General features: G+C 44.4%; 1 protein-coding gene across 1 annotated transcript in view; it reads right to left on the bottom strand.

The window, feature by feature from the left end:
- Positions 1-12417, bottom strand: part of LOC1270011 (cell adhesion molecule Dscam2) — a 108154-nt gene that overhangs the window by 94661 nt on the left and 1076 nt on the right. The gene's annotated exons all lie outside the window — the stretch shown is intronic.

Genomic DNA, 12417 nt, shown 5'->3' with positions numbered 1-12417 from the left:
GCAGCGGCTTCGATTCGGCTAAAACCCTTTTCCGGGCGGGAATGGGAATGCAAAACAAAAAAACACAAAATAAACGCCCGAGCTCGTCCAACCAACTCCTGTCAGCTTGAATGTGCTCATTAGGGCGGCACACGAGACAAGGGTGGCACACGTGTGCGTTTATGCTGTCCCAATGTGTGTGTGGTTGTGATTGAGAGTGTTTTGTACTCCTTTTATATGCTTTCCACAACGTCAACCAACGGCAACGCAAGCACATGCCCGGTGACATGACAGGTTTGTTTTTATGGTAACTAGGCCACGCTGGTGGCGGGAGGGAAATAATATGCACACGCACCTATCAACGGGTGGGATGGGTAGGTGGCGGCGAAGCCGTACGTTACAGCTTATTAAGCGCAGAATGAATGAACAGCGCCAGCAGCGCGTTGCGTCGGTGTTTGTTTTAGGGGCGTCTCGGTGGCAAGGGAAAGGGTAGCTTGTGATTATTATAATATCGCATGTTTATTAGCGCTTTTTCTTTCTTTTGTTGAATGTAAATTCTAGTTAGGCGATGTAGCTTATATTGCATAGGTTGTATTTAAAACAATAAACAATGGTAATAATGGTAATGGGGTTGCTTGACCTGCTGCGAAAAGTATGGGATTAATAAACATTTTCTCTATTTTTAATAGGAATATTACTCCCATTTCATCTGTTTGCCAAACTGAAGCAACTGAAAGTGTAAAAATTTTTGGAAGAAATCTATTTAAACTCTCAGACATGGAACTTTTACAATAACTTATACTTATTAAGCCATTAAAGCACCGAAGCAAAAAAATATTGCATAAATTTAGGCGTTTTTATTGCAGTTCAATTGAGACTTTTGCCACATTAGGCTCCAAAGGCTGAACGTTAATATGCGTTACTGCATAATTTTTCTTATTGGCATTTAATGATATTCACACAAATGCGTCTTGATACGAGAATCTAGATAATGTAAATATTTTTCTAGCTGATTACATTTCTAACTAGGACAGCACAGAAACACAAATAAAATAGTACATTTATTTCTGCTCCATCTCTGTCCATTTCCCCCCAATACAAACACACTAACCTCTTGGTTTAATCTTACGCCTAAACAAAAACACAACATCGCTACAAACATAAACTTTCCCACATAATGCTCCACAGTTCACGGTTTTATCATTAGCAGAGAAAAAATACAGCTTGCTCCATTACAGTGAGTTTCGTTCATTCGCTGAGACAATTTAAAGATTCACATTGTACGCATTGCCCATCGCCCATCCCATCCTGCATGGTACTCGTGCTTCTACTCATTCTCAGCCACGCCATTGCATCTATCCACTTTAATAAGGCACCCTCCACTCAGCACCTCCCCTAAAATGGAAGCCCACACCGGATACCCACAGCCAGAAAGTTGCTTTTTCATCCCATCGCACTGACGTTACGTTGTGTGTGGGCTTTCTTTTTTTGTATTTGGTTGGTCTCATAAAAGCTAGATGTGTTTTTTCCCGCCTCTCTATCCCTGTCTATCCTCCAATGCGCCCCTGCAAAGAGGCAGAGTCAAATGAAACAGATCAAAGTATTTAGCAGGAAGTCATTAGGCAAATCGGAGATCGCCCCTTGGGAGCGGGCATAGGAAATTGAATTATTTTGACAACGCTCAATTACCGGCCATCACGGTCGTGGGTTCGGGATGGCACACCGGCAATGAGGATGATGTGTTTCCTCAAGTCAAGTGCGTTTACCTACCCACCGACCTGGGAAGTTCATGAGTGTGGGTACAGACATTATAATCAATGCTCCAAAGGTGTGGCTTTTCGGAACATAAACAAACAAACAAAGGAACGCAAAGAGAAATAGGCCAATGGGGCAGAGCAAAACTTGTTTTTTTTAAGAGAAACATTTTTAGAATGGGACCATCAATAGCTTAATCCCTAGTCTTTTAAGTAAAGATGGAATGTGTTGCAGATTGCATACATTTAGGCGGAAATCGATTATCACACTTAGGGGATAGGGGAAATAGAAAAGCAATTTTAGAATAAAATTACTACATACTTACATACTGTTCTTTTAATCACTTTCATCCTTTAATACTTTTACAATTCACGAACGACCGCGCACACTATTCGCCTTCGCCGCCATTCTGCCCCGTTTCCGATGTCCGTCCCGAATGTCCGAATAATTTCGCATAATTCAATCTGCAAACTGCAGGCGAAATAGTTGCAGGAAAAAAAATAATTTCCACTATGATAATTTCGAAGAATTTCCTGCAACTGTCCATACCACGCCGTCGAACGATTTTACATCGCCGCGCTCGGGCAAATTCCAGGGCAAATGGTGAAGCTCGCAAAACTTGCAACGCAACAGCAAAAAAAGCACACACACACACACACACACGCACGCATAAACAAATAATATTCAAAAGTGCTCTACAACCTGCTAGCCAGCAGCATTCCATGGCAGTAGGGCACAGAGAACTGGTATGCCATGGTGAACATTCCATGCCTCGCTGTTCAATGGGGACGCCTGGCCCGTTTGAACCAATCTGATCTGCCACACGGGCACTTGTGCCGTTTTCAATGTGTGTGTGTGTGTGTGTGAGTAGTCGATCAACGTCCCGTTCGCCGACAACCGTAAGCCCCCACTTGCCCCCATTGTAATCGGGGCCGAAACCTTCCGAAAAAGGTGCACGTGTTTTTCCGTACCATCAAACGCGCACTGCAATTGATACTGACATTAAGTGAAGATGATGGTGGAAAATGGTTTTTTAATTAATATGTAAATTTTAAAATTCCCTTCATCTCGGCATGGAAATGCACGCGGATTGTAGGAGAAAAGGGCGAAAAAAGCCACACTGTGTTGCCGCCGTACCAGCGTTTGCGAGAGGCGAATTTTCCATCCAATCGAACCTTCGAGAACCTTCACCCCGAGCTCCGGGCTGGAAAGGGCATGGCATACTTCACCACAGACTACAGCGCAGGGTTACCGGCTGCCGGATACTGGGTACCAGCCCGTGCGCTAAACGGTTCGCAATTGGTACCATCGACCATGTTTGCCCGGCTTGCAGGCTCTTCAGACTTGCTTGCAGTGTCTGTTTTTCACTGTCACTCCAACGGTAGCCTGGGACAACAACAAAAAATCTCCTTCCTCCCAGATTCGCCAGATTCACAGCAGCCCATTTAGCTTGCTTCGGGTCCGACCAAACACTACAGCTCGCCTGCCGCCCGCTCTATGCTTGACGCCGTTTTCCACGGCACTAATTTGGAGGAAATTAATTATTGTTGAAAGGTAGTTCAAAAACTTTACTTTTGCATCGTGCCGTGCGCAAATGAACTTAAGCGTGGCTTGGGGATTTTTTGTTTTCGTTTTAAATTTCTAGGAGAAACCGTCGAAACAGCAACAAACAACGCTTTCCGCTGCTGTGCGGAAGGTGCACAAGAGAGGCGGCAAGCAGCAAGCCCGCCCGAAAAAAATCCTCCATGTTTCTACGGGGCCAGTTGGGCCAGGCAAAAGATTAAGCAATTAGTGTACGTTGCCGGCGACACGCTCGATCAAAATGCGGAAGGACGCTTGGCGGAATATAAAATAGCAAAGCCCGGGTCCGGGTAGTAGTTCGAACGCTTCGGTGACACAAACTTTGTCACGATCGGTGGGGAGCTGTGTTTTTGGGGAACTTTTTGCCAGTTGGATGGAATCGATTTTCGTGCGCTGCCAATAACGTTCGCTGGAAAGTTTACTGCTACGGGACCAGCAAGCCAGACATGTTTGGTTTGGTAATTGTGCCTCGTGCCATTTTGTTAGCCTGATTCAATTCTGGAAAATACTATTTTATAAAATTTCTGCGCAAAAATGCTTACATATTGCGCAAAATATGCTTTAGGTACTTGAAAAACGACTCAGATATTTCATCGAAAAGGTGTTTTCTTTCCTCTTTCCTTCAGCGACAAACTGTGAACATCTTTATCTTCGATCGTGCGGCCCTTTGGTAGTATAGAATATCAAATAACATTTTGCACTTGTCTCGATTTCTTTCAACTTTTCCATCTCTCTTTTTTCTCTTATTTTCCTTTCATGTGCCGTGCGGTTCTTTTCAGCTGCTGGATTTGTGTTTATTTCTTTATCTTCACTAAACTGCCTTTTATCTCTTCCTTGTGTTTTTTATCTACGTTTTTCTTTTCCTTTTATTTACTTTCTTACAAAAAAACACATCCCGCTTACACCGTGGTGGCCCCTTTTCTTGTGAATGATTTCCTTTTAAAATAAATAAACCAACTAAACAGCGCAAACATTACTCTCACGTTGGGTGCGAAAGTGGAGGAAAGGGCAGGATGAACAGGAGCAGGATAACAACAAAAAAGCACAGCCACCGAGCAGCAGCAGCAGCGAGATAACGAAGCGTATGTAAAACGACAACCGCCTGTTTGTGCAACCAGCTGGTTTGGAAAATGATGCCGCCGATGATGTTACCAGCCCTGCCACGCCGATACTGATAACAAGCACAATAATGAGCGGTGTGGTGCCTGCTTTCAAAAAGCCTACCCCCCCGCGGGGCCACATTATGCTCGAACAGTGCGCGGTACACTTCGCAGGGCTATATTTAGCTGCGTTCTTTAATCACATTGCGCCCCGCGCGAAAGTACGCCAGGAGTACGGAATTCAATTAACCAAACCATCGCGCACCAAACCAGTCAACCGATCGCGTCACAATGCACCGGCTCTTATCGACAATGGAGCAGCCAAAGCATGGGGAGGAATGTTTATTTGAAAATTAGACTTCCCCGCCTTAAAAGGGCGCGACCTGTGCTTTGCTTTCGAGTATCAACAGTTTGCTTCCGGGCATTGCGAGCGAACAGGAACGCTAAATTACACGTATTAAGGCGAGCAGTGGGAAGGGAGGGGTGAAGAAGAGAGAAGATGCAATAAATATGGTTGAAAAGGAAGAATAAATCTTAATTTGGACACCTTGTGCCCTTTGTGGCTCTTGCTACAGCAACAATGTCGTGCAATTTGCCTACCTTTCAGGCGTTTTTTTCATGCCGTTTGTACTTTTCGCTAGGCTCTTGGCAAAAAACCGGGGTTTAAAGACGAAGAGCTTTTAAATAAAAATTTATTTTTTTCGGGTCAAATGTTTTGTAATTTTCAAAAAATTTGCGAAAAACCAAAAAATGATAAAAAGAGAGCAAAAAAAAACATAAGTAAAATTTATTCCTAAGCAGGCTAATAACATGAAATTATTTATTTTTCTATTATATTGCTTATTTTTCTTAAATACGTTTGATTATCATATTAAAACATTAACCGCACTGCAATTTATTCGGCACCAATACTAGCACAAACTAGTGATAGGTGAAGTTAGAAAAAATCCGTATATAACTCCAACAAAATCGGAACCGAATCTGGAAGGTCCACCTAGAGTTATCCGGAGTTGTTTGAGTCGGCCAATTACGGACGACTCCGGAAGACTCCGAACAACTCTGCATGACTCTGGAATCCTTCAAATGACTCCGACTCCGGGCGACTCCAGGCGACTCCGGGCGACTCCAGGCGACTCCGGGCGACTCCGGACGACTCCGACCCAGACGACTACAACTACGGAAGACTCCGGCTGCGGGCGGAACTAGTGGTTCCCATTTTGCAGGAGTCGTAATTGTACTAACAATAGCCGGAGTCGGATCGGAGTCGTGAATGCGCTCCAGAGAGCACATCACTAGTGCAAATGTATAACAAGTTAAATTGCATACCATCAGGCGCTTAGCAAGATTACCTCCGCAATGAATCAGATAGCGATCACCATGATCATCATCATTATCATCATCATCATCATCTTATTAAGAGTGTAAAGATGCAACAATCAGTCAAACCTGCGCAATGTGTGAAGTGACCATGGTAGCATCAAAACACAGACAACAAAACAAACATTTTACGTTGCACGTCGAATCACTAGCGAATTCTGAGAACTCATAAACAACCCCTAATTTATTTTCCATTACGCCTCAACAAAAATCGCCAAACAATCATACACCGCGCTCAGTGTTAGCTGAATTGTGACTCGCTTCATTTTCCAACATGTTGCTGTTGCTAGTCGCAAGGTTTGGTTCGCTTCGCCATTTGCCCAACTCAGCGCAGCTCATCGGGAGTGTTTTCTTCTTCTTTTTCTTCCTCCTCTACCTTCAGCATTGCGTTTATTTCAGCGCGTGTTCGAGCAGTGCAGCTAATCTGCCCACGGCACGCGGACGTGTGCCACCTAAAGGACTGGAACGTTGCGTCCGAGGGGTACGCCATACTCGACCAGCTGAACGACACCACCGGATTGCTCAGTTTAAATCAATTGCTTACTCCGATTCTGGACGGACCGATACTGAGAAGATTTGCACCCTTTGGCAATGTGACTGTATACCGCTCCGATGTGGAAACACTGCACCTGACCACGGATTGCACGCTGCAAAGCATCTCCCTGCACCGTACCGGTCTCAGCAGCATGATATTCGAGGCCAATGCGCACCTGCACGCGCTAGACATTGCCTTCGCACCACTAGCGGCGGTACCTTCCACGCTGGCCAAGCTGGAGAATCTGAAGCAGCTTGTAGTAAGCGTCACTCAAATCGCTGAGCTTGATTTAACCGTGTTCTACCCGCTGAAGGAGCTGCTCCATCTCGAGTTCACCCAGAACCAACTGGCCAGCTTGGTTGGAGCGCCCCCCGGTGAACGCGTGGCATCGAAGGTGAAAAAAATATTAATACGCCTCAACCCGCTCACCACGGTCGATCTGAACCTGTTTGCACCCTTTGGCGAGCTGGAATTTTTGGACCTTACGAGCAACAGGATAAAAAGCCTCTCGGGTAGTTTACGCGCACACCAGCTCAAGCACATTACGCTTGTGTCGAACGCGCTGCGCAAGCTTGACCTGTGCCCGTGGGATGTGTTGGGCAGTGTGGCATGGTTGGAGCTGTCCTTCAATCGACTGCAGCAGATACCGGCCTGCCTGCAGAAGCTGCCGAACGTGACGGAGCTGCTGTTCGATCACAACCGCATCACTCACCTGCCGCTGGAATCGTTCGCGGATCTTGCGCAGCTTCGTGAGCTACACTTGACGTTCAACGAAATAGCGACGATTTCGTTCGGAGCTCCACTGCCCGACCGGTTGCGGCGGCTCGAACTGTTCCATAACTGTCTGTGTGATTTTCCAATGCCAAGTAATCTGTCCACGCTACTGGTTGACGGCTTACAGGCGCACGGTGCTGGTAATGGCAGTGCGAAGCTTAACTGTAGTCACTGTTGAGATTGTTTTAGATAGGGGAACCTGGGGCAAAATGGTTAGCTGGGGCGAAATGGTCACCTGCATTATTGGCAAATTAACACGGTTATGATGATTTCTGATGATTGAAAAACGTCAAATACAATGTTTAAAGTCCGCCACGAACGTTTCATAACATAAGATTTCAAAATAAGTGAGTAATTTAGCAACTAATATGTTTGCTATAGACGATGAAAATTTCACCGTCTCGAAAATAAGCTTTCGTAAGAATTTAACATTTAACTAAAGCAAAAAAAATAATGTGTATCCAGGCACATGATATTCATCTATGATTTACGTGAAAAAGTAGCCATTTTAATCTAATTTAAGGTGTTTTGTGTTAAAGTTAGTAAAATGTTTCACTTGGGGCAAAATGGTCTTTATGTTTTGACAGGACAGCAACATGATGTGGCTGTGGTGTAAGCTAAGGTCGCTACAATACCCTAGCCTAGAAAAATTACTGACAACACGTGAATTATTGAAATTTGACATTTGACTAAATTATTCAACAAAATAATTAAATACTGAACTTAAATTTCTACTCTCACAATTCTACCGCGATGCAAGAGCTTAAACCAAAGCCTGAAGTTCAATGTTGTGGTCCATTTTGCCCCTTGTTTTTGATGTATTTTGACATTTTGTGTAAGACCATGTTGCCCCACACAATACATTTTCACCACTTTTGATGATGCTTTATAAAATCCATTTTTTGTTATTAATGCGTCGGCTTATGATTGTTTCTCATGAAAAAGACGTTGAAGTATGGATTAATGTCAAAATAACAGTTTAAAGTGGTTTAACCAATAAGATACAGATCAAAATCCTTAACCGGTCCATTTTGCCCCGCTTTCCCCTACCATTTCAGTGTAAAAACCTAATTCAAACGTGATTTTTTCAATCGTGAGTTTAGTGGGTTTCACAGCAAATAAAGCAATATTTATAGCCATGTACGTTTTGTTGAAGTAGTTCGGCAAGGATAACAGATATACTGATCAAAGGCAAAATACGAAGCTTCAAGGGTTTTATGGAGCAATTCTTTCAAGGATGCTTCCAGCTTCCCGTAAATTCCATTTATAATTTTTGTTAAACAAACTTTTATTGAAAATACTCACTCTTCCTTCTCTTCCTCATTGCATGCGTCCTTTAGCACAAAACCAATCTAGCCCAGCCACAGCCACTGTCCACATGCAACCTCCACCGGATTCACCGGTGGCTCACTTTTAATCAACACCAACAGCACCGAGCGTGCACAAAACTTTCCACTGCAATTTCGAACGATTAGAACCATTTACAACTGTCGCAAAAGGAATGCCGGACGGACAAGATGTTCCGAAAAATTATCTAGCACACAGGCACACAATCACAGCCGACACAGACAGACAGACAGACCGAACCCGCCCCGACATTAGCAAACTTTGCACTATCAACTTTATTATCAACTGTGACAGCGCGTTCGGGGCGTTCAAGCGGTCACCGGGATGGGGGAATTCCCGAGCACGTGTGTCCGTTTTTCGGAAGAGGGAGGTGCGATTGCTCGTCCGAACTATTCCGAGCGGTCGAGCGCTTTGAGCGCGTGCTAATGGCATGTCGACTTTAAGCAAACTTTAAATTGAACTTCCTTCCGGGGAGCTGGCCCCGGCTGCTTCTTCTTCTCCCCAGCTGCAGGTGCGTCTGTGCACGTGACACGGTGTGAAAAGGGTAGAACGCGTTCACGCGTTCGCTTCAAATGTCTGCTGGCTTCGTTGGCTGCAGGCCTTTTCCATCGTTTTATTGCTCACGGGGGACAGTTATGGCTACTGACCTTCTTTTTTTGTTTGCCCTCACATGAAACATATCTTCTACACTAGTCTTGAACAGCCTTTGCGAATGACTGCTTTGGAGAGAAGGAAATAGAAAAATATACCACCGAAAGGCTTCGGACAAATAGGTGCGATTTGAACGGAAACTGTTTTCCAAATCGCAACGTAACGCGGTAGCAACCCCCCTGTGGTGCGTGGAAAATTGCACTTTTCCATTGCACAAAGCTCCCCATTGCCGCTACCGGAAATGTTCCATGTGTATGGGTATAGCGACCGGCTCGGTTCGATCAAACACTCTCGGACGCTTGCTGCTCCGCCACACACCTGGAGCTGTATTACCTCTCCACATCCATCCAAAATCGAAAAATCAATGAAATCATTTCCCTTCCTTTCTCCACCAGCCAGTGGCGCCACCAGCCAGTGGCGCAGCTGTACATTGGTGTGGGTTTCTATAATTTCCCACGCTACAATTATCATCCCTTTTCTACCATCACCAAACTGCACCTTGCAATCGCAAAAACTCTTCTCTCCCTCTCTGTCTCTCTTTCACTACCATAAAACGATATATAGTGCACATTGCACCACCTGCGCGTGTGCGTATGCGTGCCCGTTTGTACGCTCCATTCGCTTCCATTGCGTACGATACAACTGGTCGCGTAAAGTGCGTATGCTCAAGCGTGTGGATGGGGTGGAAGGAGAGGATGAGGAGTAGGGGGGAGATTCACATGCAACACACATACACACATACGCAACGTGTGTGTGTCTGCGTTGCCTTGTCGATAGTGCGTAGTACACGCATGCCTTTATCCTGGTTACTACGATGCAAATTTACTCATACACACAGCCATCGTATGGAGCCGTGTGACACAAACCGGCATAAGCTCCTACCCGGTGGTCATCCTGATCCATGCTCCATTCACTTCCCACCGTGGGGAGGTAGGGTTGGAGCGGTTTGGACAGGAAAATCGTAATCGAACTGCCCAAAAATGGTCAAACTGGAAGCAGTTCCCGCAAAGGCTTAACCAACACACCGATGGCAACGGGTGCAAGCTTTCGAGCTTCACATACACACGGAGAAGCATGTGCAATGCCGGTTTGAACGTGTTTTTTGCCATTTAGCAGGAGGAAACATAACTGCACGAGTCAGAAATTAAATGCTTTCCACGTGGGAGGAAAGGTGCAATCACCTTCCACGAACGTTGCAGCCATACATTCAACCACACAGACGGGCAACCGAGGCTGCTGTGCTTACAGGGCTGGTTGCAGCAAAGCTCCGCCATTGCTCCTCCGTGCGATTTTATCGTGCGCATCGTGGGCAGTAAGCGTGCATTTGACCGGTGGAAAAATCGGAAGCTGCGGAAACGTTCTCCAGATGGGATTGGGACCGTCTGCTGCCAATTTTCATTACATGGCTTGGGCATTTTGTTCGGGCCCCTTTGTGTGTGTGTGTGTGTGTGTGTGTGTGTGTGTGTGTGTGTGTGTGTGTGTGGTCGTAGCTTTCGTAAGGCCATTTTGAATCTTTTATTGTAACGAAACCAGGTTCGATCGATGATTTTACATTGGTTTGCATTTTTTTATTTACAGTCTTCTTAACCAAGGAAGTACAGTTTTGTAAAAATGAACTCTTTTTGGTTGGTTTGGAAAGCTTTTTCTTGCAGTCAAAAGATCAAATAACTAATAAACTCGAAATTATTCACAGATAAGGAAAGATTTAGATAAACAATAAAATTGAAAAAATAAATAAAACAATAAGTAACCAAATAATGCAACAAAACCAAAAAAATATCATAAAAAATCAAAAAACAACAAAATTTGTTATTTGTTATCATAAATCATAAATCATAAATCATAAATCATATCATCATCATAAAATAAGATACAATAAGAAAACTAACCTTCAAATGAAAATGGAAAAAACCTTAAAAAATAGTTTGAAAAAACTTGTGTGCCCTTTCCACTTTTACCGCTGTTTATTTATTTTCACTTTCATACATCCGACCATGCAACCAGCCGACAAACAGAGAAGAAGAAAAAAAGAAGAACGAAGGTCGTTCACTTCCCATTTTCGATTATGGGACCATCGCTTTGCTCCCTCTCCGTACCAACAGAAACAGACAACAATGCCAGACTTCTCGTACTACCGTTCGGGAGGTTCGTGTTTTCCATTGCGATTTGCTTTGTAGTGTGGTTCTGTGATGATTAGCACCTAGTCTCTACTGCCCAGACCACACTAGACCATGTCAGACCACGCCAGAGAGAGTGTCTGAGTTGTACCGTGACAGACAGCAGCTATACAGCGTGGAGCAACAACAGAAAGAAGAAGCAAAAAAACACCAACAAAACGAACTAATCTCAAATCAAACCAAACCAAACCAATTGGCGGCAGCCAGTTGGGGGAGGAAGTAGCACTATACGGCTATTGAGCAAATGTCTGGTTCAGTGTCTGGTTCGCTTTTGCTCGTTATTGACGCGTCGGTGGGCCAGAATTGATTGTTGTCTAGTTATGGGAGGCTTAATTTTAATCAGCACGCAACATTAAAAGACATCAAGGTGAGTTTCTGATAAAACATTCTAGGGCTTCAAAATCAATCCAAAAGCATGTAACATTTTTTTGTAGTCGAAAACGAATTCCAAAAATAAGACTTCATTTCCCTATACAGCAAAAATCGTTTTTTTTTTCTTCTCCTTAACTGCTTTTCGCTCATTTACATCCCGCGCAGAGGAATGGAAACAAAAAACTCTACTTCATCTTCTTCAAACTCATCGCCCAACCATCAATCACGTTCACGCTCACGATTTCGTACGTGAGAAAGCATTGATTTACACAGCGAAATCCCACCCACCCAGCTCCCCCTCGACCATATTCCAGACTATTGATTTCAATTTGGTGACATTCGTTGCCAGCTTCTTTTTTTGTCCATTTTCTTCACTTTGTAGATTGCAATATGATGTAAGTCTTGTTTTTTTTTACCACCTTTACCTACCTGTTCTCATGGGCCGCTCATTTCCAATCAACTGCTGCTTCGCTTCTCCTCGCTTTTCCACCTCTTTTCTTTGATAGACTTCCTTCGTTTTTAATATTTCTTTTTTTGATTTTTTTTTGCCGACAAGATGAACGTTTAACGCTCCCTGCTCCCTCTTGCACTTGTGCTTCACATTCAGTTCGCAGCGGCGTTGCACTGCTTAGGTGCATCCGCATACGTACACAGCCAGTACACACTTTCACACAGCCCCACAACACGCATACCACTCACCAGATTGCCGGCAAAACCGGCTTGTACTAGGACAAGGAAAAAATGGGTCCCGACCACTACTACTACTAGT

This window comes from Anopheles gambiae, chromosome 2, assembly GCF_943734735.2.
Source record: "Anopheles gambiae chromosome 2, idAnoGambNW_F1_1, whole genome shotgun sequence".
NCBI lineage: Eukaryota > Metazoa > Arthropoda > Insecta > Diptera > Culicidae > Anopheles > Anopheles gambiae.
The sequence above is the reverse complement of the archived record's forward strand: the minus strand, read 5'-3'. Positions and strand labels throughout refer to the sequence as shown.